The 15,642-nt window shown below is 42.2% G+C and overlaps 1 long non-coding RNA gene across 1 annotated transcript in view; it reads right to left on the bottom strand.

Annotated features, from left to right (window-relative positions):
- Positions 1-10,664: 10,664 nt before the first annotated feature.
- The window catches only part of LOC131499741 (uncharacterized), a 38,934-nt gene continuing 33,956 nt past the window's right edge, over positions 10,665-15,642 (bottom strand). The window contains exons 2-4 of the long non-coding RNA XR_009256032.1: positions 14,350-14,441; positions 12,177-12,382; positions 10,665-11,615 (exon numbers count right to left, since the gene is read on the bottom strand). This is a non-coding gene — a long non-coding RNA (uncharacterized LOC131499741). The remainder of the gene's footprint in view (positions 11,616-12,176; positions 12,383-14,349; positions 14,442-15,642) is intronic.

Genomic DNA, 15,642 nt, shown 5'->3' with positions numbered 1-15,642 from the left:
ATGTTTTACACGCTGTGACCTTCAATGCTTCTTTTTCTTCATAGTAGGAAGGTTGCTTTTTGCTTTTTATTTGTTCATTTATTTTTTAGGATTCCCTGGGTGCTACTAGAATTCCTTGGAGGTGTTTTAAAGGTGGTGCCATAACTTTATTTTTCTATTTTAATTTTGCAGTGTCTGAGATTTGCTTCAAAGTAATCCACATGGTGTGGGACTCAGTCGGAAGAGCATGTGACTTTAAATCTTGGGGTCCTGAGTTTGAGCCCACATTGGGTATAGAGATTACATACATACATACATACATACATAAACTCTAAAAAAATAATAATAATAACCCAGATGGTAGAGAAGGGGATACGGGCCAATAAAACAAGACTGGCTGTGGAAACTGTTGAAGAGGCTGGTGAGAACATGGTGGTTCATTATACTACTCTCTACACTTAAAAAAATTTTTTTTTAGTGTTTTATTTATTTTTGAGACAGAGAGAGACAGAGCACCAGTGGGGGAGGGGCAGAGAGAGAGGGAGACACAGAATCCGAAGCAGGATCCAGGCTCTGAGTTGTCAGCACAGAGCCCCATGTGGGGCTCAAACTGATGAATGGTGAATCATGGCCTGAGCTGAAGTCGATGCTTAACCGACTAAGCCACCCAGGCGCCCCTCTACTCTCTATACTTTTATGTATGTTTGAAATTTTCATAATAAAGTTCTTTAAAATTTTGCAAAAATATGATTTCTAATTATTTCTAATAATCTGCCTTTTAATAAAGACAATGCTGATGATACAAAGATTGCCACCTATAGGTGGCAAATATATTACACTTCCTTTTCTTTGACTTGGATAGGTCACAACATCAAAGAGATAGGAAAAATTTATTATAATCGTCATCTCCAACCTAGTAAGTGATAACTCTAAAATGTTACTGCCATTCTAACATTAAACAACTCAGGCAACAACAGATGTTGGTGAGGATTTGGAGAAAGAGGATCTCTTTTGCATTGCTGGTGGGAATGGAAGCAATTCCTCCCAGTATGGAGGTTCCTCAAAAAACTAAAAAGAGAACTACCCTATGACCCAGCAATTGCACTACTAGGTATTTATCCATGGGGTACAGGTGTGCTGTTTCAGAGGGACACGTGCACCCCCATGTTTATAGCAGCACTATCAACAACAGCCAAAGTATGGAAAGAGCCCAAATGTCCCTCGATGGATGAATGGATAAAGAAGATGTGGTATATACATACAATGGAGTATTACTCAGCAATCAAAAAGAATGAAATCTTGCCATTTGCAACTACGTGGATGGAACTGGAGGGTATTATGCTCAGTGAAATTAGTCAGTTAGAGAAAGACAAAAATCATGGGACTTCACTCATATGAGGGCTTTAAGAGACACAACAGATGAACATAAGGGAAGGGAAACAAAAATAATATAAAAACAGGGAGGGGGGAAAAACAAAAGAGACTCACAAATATGGAGAACAAACTGAGGGTTCCTGGAGGGGTTGTGGGAGGGGGGATGGGCTGAATGGGGAAGGGGCACTAAGGAATCTACTCCTGAAATCATGGTTGCACTATATGCTAATTTGGATGTAAATTAAAAAAATAAAACAAGCTAAAATAAAAAAATTTATAATCACCCTAAGAAAATGGAAAATGCAAATAAAAAATAAAAATATCCAAAAAATAAAAAATAAATAAAATGTTACTGCCATTATTATTATTTTACCAAAACTCCTCACTCCATTTGTGTGAGGTACAACTCACACAAATTTTATTTTATGACAATCTCTCAATTTTATGTATCAGGAAGACTATTGTTTGAAAAAGGTCAACCTACATTTTAATATAAAGACTCAGGATTTTTAAAAGTTTGAAAATCCCAAACCAGAATATAATTAAGAATGTATATTTGACACTTCAAATGTGTTTGGTGATTTGAGAATGAGTCTATATTTTAAGTTCTCATGTCTATATGAGCTTGCTCTTTTCATGTGAGCTCATAGAAAAGTTTTCAAATTGGGGGAAAATGTAGAAGAAACTTTTAAAAATCCGATAGAGTAGACATAGGTAACTTTATGGACACCATAAATGAGTTGCAAAGATAAATACTTTTGGGGTCAGGCAGAATGTTCTGGAAATCATACTTGAAGCTTTTGATAGTCCTGATACTAGGGTAAGCACCAAGTTGCCATCAAAGCATAATTCAAGCCTCTCTTCCTCTCCTGTGATTAGTCACATGTTCACGTAATCACCCTTTGTTTTCTGAGGTATAAATTTTATTCTACGTCTTTGTTGTATGTATGTTTTTCAGATAAAATTTATAATATTTGGCCAGTTAAAACTCCAAGAGTGACAATTTTTTTCTGAGACTCCTGACATTTCCCCCTCATTAATTATGTCTGTGGGACCGTGTCTGTACCCTTCTGCTTCTTACAGGTATTCTGAGAAGGACAGAGACTCACCCAGCAATGAAAACCTCTACCATGTTTTTATTGTAACCAAACCTACTGTAAGCCAAACCTATTGATTAACAGAGGACACGTATGTTCACATCTTGCAGGAAAACCTTGTAAGCAGCTGACTCTGGCTCTCATATTACCTATCCGGGCACAACACAGACACAACATTCAAACATTCCTAGTAATGGCCACACAACCCCTAATCAAAACGATACTTACTCATTCAATTCACCTGTTATTTTAAGAGAATGAAAAAAATGACACTCCCCACTTTAGGATGATGTCCAGTTCTAATATTTTAGGCTTAGAAACCATTTTGGGGGACTGCACTGCACTCTAAAATTGTTAGTTTGTTCTTGGATAAGACACTAAAAGTATAGACAGAAATAAAAATAAACTATACTATATCAAAATTAAAAACTTTTGTGTATCAGAGGATATCGTCAAGAGTGAAAAGGCAACCCATGAAATGGGAGAAAATATTTGCAAATCATACATATCCAGATTATTGAAACAACTTCTACAACTCAACAACAAAAAACCCAAATAACTTGATTTCAAAATGGGCAGAGGGGCGCCTGTGTGGCTCAGTTAGCTGAGCATCTGACTTCTGCCCATGTCATGATCTCACGGTTCGTGGGTGTGAGCCCTGCTAATGCAGGGCCCTGCTCTGTGCTGACAGCTCAGAGCCTGGAGCTTTGCTTCACACTCTGTGCGTCTCTCTCTCTCTCTCTCTGTCCCTCCCCCACTTGTGCGCATGCTCTCTCTCTCAAAAATAAATAAATAAACATTTTAAAAAATAAATAAAATGGGCAGGGGGGGCACCTGGGTGGCTCAGTCGGTTAAGCATCCAACTCTTGATCTTAGCTCAGGTCTTGATCTCGGGATTTCAGGTTCTACTGAAAATAAAAAAATAATAAAATGGGCAGAGAAGGAATAGACATTTCTCCAAAGAAGATATAAAAATGGCCATTTAGGGGCACGTGGGTGGCTCAGTCAGTTAAACATCCAACTTTGGCACAGGTCATGATTTCGCAGTTCATGAGTTCGAGCTCCGCGTCGGACTCTGTGCTGACCGCTCAGAGCCTGGAGCCTGCTTCGGATTCTGTGTCTCCCTCTCTCTCTGCCCTTCCTCTGCTCACACTGTGTCTCTCTTTCTCTCTCTCTCAAAAATAAACACTAAAAATTAAAAAAAAATAAATTAAAATGGCCGTTTAGTACAACAAAAGATGCTCAACATCACTAATCACTAGGGAAATGCAAATCAAAACCACCATAAGACACCACTTCACTCTCATTAGGATGACCATTATAAACAAAGACATAAACAACAGAAAACAACAAGCGTTGGCAAGGATGTGGAGAAATTGGAACCCTAGTGTCCTGCCAGTAGGAGTGTAAAATGACATAGCCACTATGGAAAAGAGTATGGAGGTTCTTCAAAAAATTAAAAATGGAATTACCATATGATCCAGCAATTACATCTCTGGGTATATACCTGAATAAATTAAAAACAAGGACTGGGATAGATATTTGTACATCCATATTCACACCAGCACTAATCACAACAGCCAAGAGGTGGAAGCAACCCAATCCATCCTAATCTGTCCACTGATGGAGGGATGAATAAACAAAATGTGACATAAACATACAAATGGGATAGTACTCAGCCTTAAAAAGAAAGGAAATCCTGACATTACTACCGTGTGGATGAAAGACATCATACTAAGTCAAACAAGCCAGTCACAAAAATATAAAAACTGTACCATTCCACTAACATAAACCACTAAATTAGTCAAATTTATAGAGACACAAGAAGTAGAATGGTGCTTACCAGGATCTGGGGAGGGAGGAATATAGGGAGTTATTTTTTGATGCATACAGAGTATCAGGTTTGTAAGACGAGAAAAGTTCTGGACAGAAGTGTATAGCGACACGAATGTACTCAATACCACTGGACCATACACTTAAACATGGTTAAGATGATATCTTTTATGTTCTGTAAAGTTCACAATGAAAAATAAAGTCCATCAACTAAAAAACTATTTTGAATAAAATTTGAAAATTAAAAACGTGTTATGTTGTCAAAAAAGGAATTTCTTTTTTTGAAATTTTAAAAATTATATTTATTTATTTTTGAGAGACAGAGCACAAGTAGGGGAGGGGCAGAGAGAGGAGACAGAATCCGAGGCAGGCTCCAGGCGCTGAGCTGTCAGCACAGAGCCCGACATGGGGCTTGAACTCACCAACCGTGAGATCGCGGCCTGAGCTGAAGTTGGACGCTAACGGACTGAGCCACCCAGGTGCCCCACCAAAGGAATAATTTCTGAGAGAGAACTTAAAAAATAAAATGCTACCTAAAAGCATCATGTAGATTCTTACCAGTGCTGCAGCTGTTCTTTTCAACAGTCTTTGGAATTTGTCCATGGGCCTAGCTCGGTACCATGTACTGACTTGGATATCATCGCACAGGAAACATTAGCCTGACCTTTGAGGACAACCTTGCTGGGAAAATTAAATGTTGTATATGAAGTAAGAAACAGGAAAAGGCTGTATGTGACGAGATATCCAATGAGTGTCACAGAGAAAAAGTTTAAGAGAGAAGAGGAAAACTTCCAGGAGGCCTGGTCACAGGGAGAAAAAGGGCTAAAGGTCAGAGGTAAGAAAAATCCTGCCATTGCTTTGAATTTTTCAATCCAGGCTTCAATTCAGAACCATCCCTATTCAATCAAACAAGGAATACTTATTGGACATCAAGTGTGAGTAGAGAGGGAATTATAGACTTTATAGAAATGAATATAACACGTTCTCTACCCTCAAAAAGGTTAGACTCTAATAAAAAAGCCAGGGTATTTATGCAAATAATTATTATTTTTTAAATTCTCTTTTATTCATCAGATTATAGCCATAAAAAAAACCCCCACAGAATATTCTGCAAATTCACCATTCCTGTGGTTTTCACATCACGGGAACTAAGTTCTGTCAGTGGCCCAGAGAGAACTTTCTGGGGACTTGGTCATGAGATGTTCCAAGGCGATTTCCTACATGCACAGTCGCACCAGGTTGGTCTTAGGCACTTGGGACGCAAAGGAAAAAACTCCTAACCAGACATCAGATCTGCTGCCTCTATCCCAGCTGTGTAAGTCAAGGTGACCCAGGTAAGTCACTAGCCCCGCTTCTGTAAACGAGGGAGCTGGTCTGAGTTCTGTCCTTTCCAAGGACAGGCTTCCTTGTCAGGACAGAAAGACAGCCACTGTGGTTTTCCTTGAGACAACAAAATGGAGCTCAAAGTTAGGGGAAAGGCAAAAGCAGGAGAGAAGGCTCCCCCAAGCAGTGGGGAGTAGCCCCATCCTGCCAGCGAGGTGGGAACAGAATTCTCTTGCAGGAGAAAGGTTTGAGTGAGACAAGCACACACTCCATCCCAGTGTTTCTACTTGCTCAATACTTACTCCTAACTTCATGGACATCATACAATTGCATTTCCAGGTGAGCTTCCGGAAAAACTCATCTGTGCTCTGAGTAGCAATGCCTGTTTTCATCTTCCCAAACAAATGAGTTTGGAATACCTCTAATGTGTGTAAATCCAAAAGGGTTGTGTGTTGATCACCTTTTATTCATTTATTTTTAATTTTTTTAAATGTTTATTTATTTTTGAGAGACAGAGTGTCAGCAGGGGAGGGACAGAGAGACAGATACAGAATCCAAAGCAGGCTCCAGGCTCCAAGCTGCAAGCACAGAGCCCCATGTGGGGCTCGAACCCATGAACCGCAAGATCATGACCTGAGCTAAAGTCGGTGGTAAACTGACTGAGCCACCCAGGCTCCCCTGATCATCTTTTAAAAACGAATTTTGATGGGAATGCAAGCTGGTACAGCCACTCTGGAAAATAGTATGGAGGTTCCTCAAAAAATTAAAAATAGAACTACCCTACAACCCAGCAATTGCACTACTAGGCATTTATCCATGGGGTACAGGTGTGCTGTTTCGAAGGGACACATGCACCCCAATGTTTATAGCGGCACTGTCAACAATAGCCAAAGTATGGAAAGAGCCCAAATGTCCGTCGATGGCTGAATAGATAAAGAAAATGTGGTATATATATACAATGGAGTATTACTCAGCAATCAAAAAGAATGAAATCTTGCCATTTGCAACCACGTGGATGGAACTGGAGGGTATTATGCTCAGCGAAATTAGTCAGAGAAAGACAAAAATCATAGGACTTCACTCATATGAGGGCTTTAAGAGACACAACAGATGAACATAAGGGAAGGGAAACAAAAATAATATAAAAACAGGGAGGGGGACAAAATAGAAGAGGCTCCTAATATGGAGAACAAACAGGGTTCCTGGAGGGGTTGTGGGAGGGGGGATGGGCTGAATGGGGAAGGGGCACTAAGGAATCTACTCCTGAAATCACTGTTGCACTATATGCTAACTCATTGGGATATAAATTTTAAAAAATAAAAAATTAAATTAAAAAAATAAAGATTACATGAAAAGAAAAAAAAACGAATTTTGATTACAGTTTTCTCCTTTGAGGCTTGGATTTTTTGAGCTTTCATTTACAATTCCAGTTTACAAGCAGTGACTTTTATCTATTCAAACTGACCAAAACGGGGTTTAAACACCACTTCTGTAAAGAGCTTTGTCTTTGCCGATCTCGAAGTGTCATCCCCCTCTGCCTCTCTGTGCCACTTGACATCCTGGGTCTTCATGAAATTACTGGTTTTTAAGTGGGTTTTGTTTGTTTTGAGAGCAGCAGAGAATTTCTATCAAATAGCACCTTACCTTTGATCTCCAACACAAAAACAAGCACCCTTCTCCGTCTCCTGGGTTCACACCCCGTCCATGAGATTCTGCAAGGGAAACCGAAAAGCAGCTGAAACCCCAAGTTTTGGTGAAGCAGAAATAATGTTCTAAATGCTGCCACCCAGTGAGGGTGACAGCGGCAGACAGACATTTTCCTGCAAGGCCAGTCAGCCTGTTCAGACTCTATTTTGAGAATTCATTTAAAAGAAAGTCCGGGAGCCCCTGGGTGGTTGTCCGTTAAGCGTCGGGCTTTGGCTCAGGTCATGATCTCACAGGTTGTGGGTTCAAGCCTTGCGTTGGGCTATGGGCTCTGTGTGGATAGCTCAGAGCCTGGAGTCTGCTTTGGATTCTGTGTGTGTGTGTGTGTGTGTGTCTCTCTCTTCTCCTCCCCCACTCATGCTCACACTGTCTCTCTCAAAAATAAACGTTAACATTTAAAAAAAATAAATAAGTGGAAGGAAGGAAGGAATGAGGGAAGGAGGGAAGGAAGGAAGAAGGTAGGAAGGAAGTTGAGATACTAAACTACCTTGGAAAATGAGGCAGATGAAAAGTCCATCTGACATTAATGGAAAAAAAAAAAAAACCCAACCCACCAAGATTGTAATTCAAGTTTTAATTAGTTGAATAATACATTTTCAGAAAGTTGACAAAAGCAAGCAATTCTGTTTCTTTTTTTAAAGCAGTTCCTCCTAAAAGCAGTCATGAGAAAGCAGAGAAAGCACGTTTGCTTCTGACACTTTCTTTTGCTATTGCAAATACCAGCTGTGCCAAGGAGTCCTCAGCCGAGAAACCTTTTCAGTTAACTTGGCCTGAGTGCCGCATCTAGCTGCCCGGTTGAGAAACCGCGAAGGTAGAATGTCGCGGGCAAGATCGCCGCCTGCCGGCCTAAATGATCACCGCACGAAAGTGCCAGAGTGGCATTTGGTTGGCCAGGCGGCCTGCGGATGGAAATGTTTAACTGTGCGAGTTCCCTGGCTCGACTTTCTTGGACGATGGATGGGTGATAATATGTGTGTGGTCACCTCAGGAAAGAATGAGAGCCCAGAACTTACCCACGTGAGGAAAGAGTGTTCCCATTTCTGCTGCCACTCTCTTGGAATCCTCTTAGCCTCTGGAACAACTTGTGTTGTCCAAAATGAATGATGTTTTACAAGCTTACCTTGTGGAATAGAAGCTCTAGAAAGATGCAACTTTATGGATTTATTAGTTATTACATTTGAAAGAGCAATCTAAGATCAAGTGGGACGTCATTGGCGACCAATTTCAGCCAGCACAACTCGTACCCAGCACGGTGCTGAGTGTTGTGAACTAGCGATGTTCCCCGGGTCCTTTGCCTCCTACAGACCATACAGTCTAGCACTTAGCTTACATCACGTTCTATTTTTTAAGCACGCCCAGTAGATATCCTTTTTAGATCCTTCTTACCGCTCTGAGTGGGTGCAGCATCTGTGCAGATCAGTAGGTCATTCCTTTCCCAAAATACACTTTTTGAGAGAATATCCATCATTTAGAACCACATACTTTGAAGTCAAACAGATCTAGGTTTGCATCCCAGATCCATTACTTAATAGCTGTGTGACCTTGGGCAAGTTGATTAACCTCTCTGGGCCTCAAGCTCCTCCTCTTTATGATTTTTTTAAGATTTTATTTTTGGGGCGCCTGGGTGGCTCAGTTGGTTAAGTATCCAGCTTCACTCAGGTCATGATCTCATGGTTCTTGAGTTTGAGCCCCGGGTCAGGCTCTATGCTGACATCTTGGAACCTGCTTCGGATTCTGTGTCCCCCCCCCCCTCTCTGCCCCTCCCCCATTCATGCTGTCTCTCCCTCAGAAATAAAATAACCATTAAAAAAATTTTTTAAATACAGATTTTATTTCTAAGTAATCTCTACACCCAACATGGGGCTCGAACCCACAACCTGAGCTCAAGAGCTGCACACTCTATCGACAGAGCCAGCCAGGCTGACCCATCCTCATCTTTAAAATGTGGATAATAAATTCTACCTCACACGGTCACTGTGAGGATTAAATGAGATGACATGTGCTGATGCATCGAGCAGGGTTTGACCCATACTAAAAGTAAAATGCCAGAAGTATTTCTACATTTAGATTAAATGTATTAAAGTGGTTTTGCTTTCTGACTTATGGAATGGGACTTAGGTGACACAAGAGCATTGTCAAATTCTTGTATTTCTCAAGCTCTTTGGAGCCACCTTGACCCCTCATACTGAGGCAAACAAGTCTGCTTCCCTAGCTGTCAGGGGAGGAAGGTGGCCGTCTTACCCCTGCTGGAGCTCACACCAGGTATGTTTGTGAATAGTCCCACAGACCCCACGATGTCCCTGAATTTGACACTGGTGCCAGGATCCATACTATTTGGGTTTATCTAAGAAACTGGAACCCACGCACTTCAATTTTTTTGAAGCTGGAGAAGTGCCTTTTGAAAGTGGTCAGTTTTCTGTATCTGGAGTTTGATCAGTTTTAGGGCGGCTTCCTTTGCTTGGGGAAAATCTCCAGGATGGGCCTTTTAGTGACACAAATATGAACAACTCTTGGTGACAACTGTGTGGTCACCTGATAGCGAAATACCGATGCTTCACACTGGGATGTCCTGTGAATGTGACTGGTGGAGGTGTCTCTGACCTAATATGTCCTTACGGAGTCAGAGGGCTTTGGGCCGTAAAGATCAATCAAGACTGCACCATCGGTAAACGTGATGATTTGTTCTTGGGGGATAGGAGTGCCCAAGAATCTCCCACAGGAGATCAGGAGCAGGGGCTGGCCCAGGCAGGAAGGATGAGCAGCTTCTGGGCCTCACCTGGAGGGAGACCCAGAGGAACCAGCCCGGACTGCTGGGCTGGGGCAGGGAGGGACCTCCCTCGGAGGGGAAGGGGTTGTTCCTGCACTTAATAAGGCGCACGTTGGCCATTGGCCGAGGCACTCCTGAGGCTGACAGGTAGGCTGGCCTGTCGACGCAGAGGAAGGAGATGCCAAGGCAGAGAGAGGGCCAGGAAGAGAGATTCCTTAAGTGGCGAAATTAGACTGTCCAGAGCAAGGCCTGGGAATCTATTCAACTGGTGTTCCAAATTAGTGACTTACAACCTTGGCTGCATGTTAGTATCTTCAGGGAGCTTTCAAAAACTACAGACATCCAGGGGTACCTGGGTGGCTCAGTTGGTTGAGTGTCTGACTCATGATTTTGGCTCAGGTTGTGATCTCACGGTTTGTGAGATTGAGCCCTGTGTTGGGCTGCGTGCGGGCAGCACGGAGCCTTCTTGGGATTCTCTCTTACTCCCTCCCTCTCTGCCCCTCCTCTGCTTGAGTGCTTTCTCACACTCTCTCTCTTTCAAAATAATAAACTTAAAAAAACAAAAAAACAACTACATATGTCCAGTATATACCCAAAAGGATTGAAAATAGATGTTAAACATTTGTGTACGAATGTTCATAGCACTATTCACAATAGCCAAAAGGGGGAAACAAGCCACATGTCCAGCGATAGATGAGTGGATAAACAAATTGTGCAATATCCGCATGATGGACTATTATCTTGCCTTAAAAAGGAATAAGGTATTGACACATGCCCCAACACGGCTGAACTTTGAAAGCATTATGCTAAGTGATAGAAGGCAGATACAAAGGTCCCATTTTGTAGGATTCCTTTTACGTAAAATATCCAGAGTAGTTAAATCCGTAGAGATAGAAAGCAGATTTATGGTTGCCAGGGGCTGGGGTAAGAGTGAAATGGGGAGTGACTGGTTAACGCATACAGGTTTTATTTTAGGGCGACGAATGTGTTTTGGAACCAAATAGAGGCGGTGAATGTGAATGTACTAAATGCCACTGAACTGTTCGCTTTAAAATGGTTAATTCTATGTTATGTGAATTTCACCTTAATAAAAAAATTACGACATTTATAAAACATACAAGTGCCCAGGCCCCACTGCGGACTAGTTAGACCAGGGCCTCTGGACTTGGGGCCAGAGGTGGACACACTTAGAAGCTCCGAGGTGGTTCCAGGTGCATCCCAGGCTGAGAACCCCACTCACAGGGGATTTGCTGCTATCTCTCAGAAGTGTAGCACTCGGTTCATACCTGGTCCATCTCCATGGTCTCCAGTCAGGTGTCCCCTCCTTCGGAAAGCTGTCTTCAAGGATGCTCCCTCCTCCTGCTCTGCCAGGCTAGGTGACTTAGGTGACAGTCTCCTTCCCCTGAAAGCCCATGGCTTCTTCCAGAGCATCTCTCGCACCTGGATGCCAGACTCCGAGCTTTCTGAGGGAGGCACCAGGCCTTCTTTCTGACTTGGTTTCCCCAGGGCCCAGTCCAGGGTTTGGCACAGAGGGGAGCCTAGAAACATGGAGCGAATAAGTGAACAGATGAGTAGTGGGTGAGTGAACGGGAGCCTGGCTCACCTGCATCTTGTCCCCCCCCCCCCCCGCCACTGAGCTTGCCCAGAGCTTTCCCAGCACAACAGCTGAAGGGTCCTTTGGGAGGGCTTTGGTTCCTCCTACAGGTGTATTCCTGCAAAGTTGGTGCTGGCGGCTGAAGGTGTTTCCACCTGAATTGTCAGGAAGCGAGCTTCTCAAGCTTCTCGCGCTCTGCGTGTTGGAACCACCTGGGGAGCCAAGGCCCCTCAGCATCTGACTCAGCCGGTCTGGGATGGGACCAGGGAGGACACAGAGGTTTCTCAAAGCCCCCAGATGATTCTCATGTGCAGCCAATATCACAAACCACCGCATGAATGCTTGATTGCTGCATTCTTGAATCATTTTCTTCCTAAAATCCCAGACCGTTCAGAAAATGACCGTCATGTTCCCTTACTTGGAAACAAGAGGATGTTTAGCACAAGCATGGCAGATGCCTTGAATTTGCTCTCGAATTCAATGCCATTTCTTTGAGTGTTATTACCTTCAGGGTCAGACAGCCTGTGGGGGCGATGATTTGTCCCTCGTCCACTGGCTGCGCCGGGCGGTCCTGAGGGGCGAGCGAAGAGGCTGGGTGGCAGCCAGCGAGGCAATCGCTCACTCTGTCCGTATCCGCGTGGTTTTAATGCTGCTGAAGTGAGAAGGCTCCCAGGACTTGAAGAGGCTGCAGGATTATCTTCCCTCCCTCATCTGTAAACAAAGAGAGAGAGAGCAGGGGGAAGACAGCCTCGTGACCTGATATTCCAGACCTCTTCCCTTCCTTCGGCATAGTCTACGGAAATGCAACAGCACGTTCCGTAATTACAATGAAAAACGGTTTTTTCACTCCGTGTGTTCGTTTTGTTAGAATTATCGTACTTTTCTGTTGAAGAAACAAAATGCCTACACTCCTTGTTTTTGTTAAATAAGCTTAAATATTTGTTGTTCGGGGTGCTATTTCGCTGCTGGTGTTTGTTGTTTCTCTTAATATAATGTGACAAAAAATAACTCACTTAAATATGCATGACTGGGGCACCTGGGTGGCTCAGTCGGTTAAGCGTCCGACTTCAGCTCAGGTCACGATCTCGCGGTCCGCGAGTTCAAGCCCCGCGTCAGGCTCTGGGCTGATGGCTCAGAGCCTGGAGCCTGCTTCCGATTCTGTGTCTCCCTCTCTCTCTGCCCCTCCCCCGTTCATGCTGTGTCTCTCTCTGTCTCAAAAATAAATAAACGTTAAAAAAAAAAAAATTAAAATAAATAAATAAATAAATAAATATGCATGACTAAGTCTTAGGTATGATCCTGATCAGTGACTTCACAAATACTGGTTTGGATTTTTAAAATTAGTATTGTGCTAGAGTACACAAAATATAAACTTGACCATTCTAAAGCACGAATCTGCGGCGTTCAATAGATTCACAGTGTCATGCAACCAGCTGGCTCCATCTAGTTAGAAGCACTGCATTTCAGAGATTTCTTATCACCCCTTCACCCGTCAAGAGGTCACCCCCCCCCCCATTCCCTCTATCCAGAATAGACAAATCCAGAGACAGAAAGCAGAATTGTGGCTGTCAGGTGCTGGAGTGGGAGTTACTGGGGACAAATGGAGAGTGACTGCCAAAGGGCATACTTTTTTTTAATGATAATGAAAATATTCTAAAATTGATTGTGGTGGTGGGTGCATGAGTCTGTGAATATGCTAAAAGCCACTGAATTTAAAATTTTAGGTGGATGCATTGGATGGTATGTGAATTATATTATATTTAAGAAAAAAACCAACAAAACACTAATGTCTAATTTACTGAGCTTTGACTAAGCCTTGGACTTGTGGTATTTATTGGTTTGCCTCTTTGAGTATTTTCCTAGACTAGAGCTTTGACTCTGGGGAGTTTAATAAAATGGCCAGCTCTCTCAGGGAACCTCCAAAGCAAAAACCACATTCCTTCTCCCTGTTTCTTGGGAAAACTAGGCTGCCTGCTGTAGTTTAGATTTCTTTATTATTCAGTAAGGAGCGTGGCAAGACTACCCATTTTCCTCTGAGCGCAGCTCTATCCATGGGTTTTGAAGGTGGTGTTTTCATCAGCATTATTTCCCCAAAAGTCTATACATTTATTTTTTGTCCAAGGGTAGTTTGATAGAAAATGCTGACATCCTCAAATGGTTGATGTTCTGCTTCTACTTTTTATTTCTAGGTTTATTGTGTTATGATCAGAGAATGTGATTTGTACTATTCCTAATTTGTTATGTATAACGGATTTTCCTTCGTGTTCATTTTTCTTTCTTTTTTTAGAGAGAGTGTGTGTATGAGCGGGGGCAGAGGGAGAAAGAGAGAGAGAAAGAATCCCAAGCAGGCCCCATGCTAAGTGCAGAGCCCAATGTGGGACACAATCGCACGGTCCTGGGATCATGACCTGAGCCGAAATCAGGAGTCAGATGCTCAACCGATTGATCCACCCAGGTACCCCTGGGTTCATTTTTATATAACTTTTTCCATTCATACTTGAAAAGAAGTCTATTCTTTTCAAGGGATACAGTTGAGAATATTAGTGACTGGTTATATTGTTCTTTTAGTTTATTGATAAGCACATATATTAATAATCATGTTAATAAAATGTTTATAGTATAAAATACCATAATTATTTAAGTAATTAACTATATTATTGTTACTATAATTGTCTTACCTTTTTGCACTATCTAGTCCAGCAAGGATTGAAATAAGCGGGTGAAAGTCCACCAGCACTGTTGTATTTCTGCTGGTTTTGCTTGGTTATTCCTGCAATCTGTTGATACGTAAGAAACAGGAGACTAAAATGAGGTACCTCTTCTCAGCTTTCACTGAGGACCCAAAGTGAGGTGAGACAACACAGCAGATGCCAGCAACCCCACCTCCTCCACGAGGGGCAGGATGGCCTGAGCAGGACGTGCTAAGAGGCTATAAAAATGTAAAGTGTAAGAACTACACTTCAATTAATCTTACAATTAGGAAGAAATGAGGCAAAGCATAAAAATAATTTAGGTGATAGAATGTTATGCCACTGTTAAAATATTAACATATTCAAAATATTTCAATGAATAATGATGTGGCAAAAAGATCATAACATACTATTAATTCTGATTTTATAAAATACATGCATATATAGAAAAAAAGGAAGGGCGCCTGGGTGACTCAGCGGTTACACGTCTGACTCTTGATCAGGTCGTGATCTCACCGTTTGTGAGTTTGAGACCCATGTCGGGCTCTGAGCTGACAGTGTGGAGCCTGCTTGGGATTCTCTCCCTCTCTCTGCCCCTCCCCTGGTCTTGCTCTCTCTCTCTCAAAAATAAATAAACTGAAAAAAAAAATAGGAAAGAAATACCCCAACTGAGATTTCAGATACTTTTTCTTCTTGACATTTGTCTGGATTTTAGAAATTTCTTACAATAAATATTGGTTTCTTTTGAAATCATTTTTGTGATGAGGAAAAAGAAACAGTTAAAAAATAGTTTAAAATGCCTAAGTAATCACCTTCCTGTGCTAGCTACCTTTACTCTTCAACTGAAGACCAATACATGAGTGAAAAGCAATGGATTTGGGGGTGATCTTCCTCTTACACAAGGTCCCAGAGGAGGCCGGGGGCCACTGACCTGGCTTCATTAGCCGGCAGTTTGAATAGCAGATTCTGTTGCTCATTTTCCCAGTAAATGGGCAGAATATCTCCAGAGGATGCGTCAAGTTCTCCCCTTTCTCATACACTTATTTGGGGCTGGTGCTGGGACTCATGCAGTAGTTCCAGTTTTATGTTTAATCACGGCTCTGAAATTCAGTTGCCATAGATACAGAGGACCAGGATGATGTCTGATGTCACTGTTGCCATTTGCCTCATGAGCTGGTTAAAACTGACCTTTAAAATTTAAGCTTAATTACCTTTGCTGCCAAAAGCGGCCCCCAGGGAATACGCCGTAATGAATTCATATTTTGACAATCACTTCCTTCT

This window comes from Neofelis nebulosa, chromosome 17, assembly GCF_028018385.1.
Source record: "Neofelis nebulosa isolate mNeoNeb1 chromosome 17, mNeoNeb1.pri, whole genome shotgun sequence".
NCBI classification, from domain to species: Eukaryota; Metazoa; Chordata; class Mammalia; order Carnivora; family Felidae; genus Neofelis; species Neofelis nebulosa.
The sequence above is the reverse complement of the archived record's forward strand: the minus strand, read 5'-3'. Positions and strand labels throughout refer to the sequence as shown.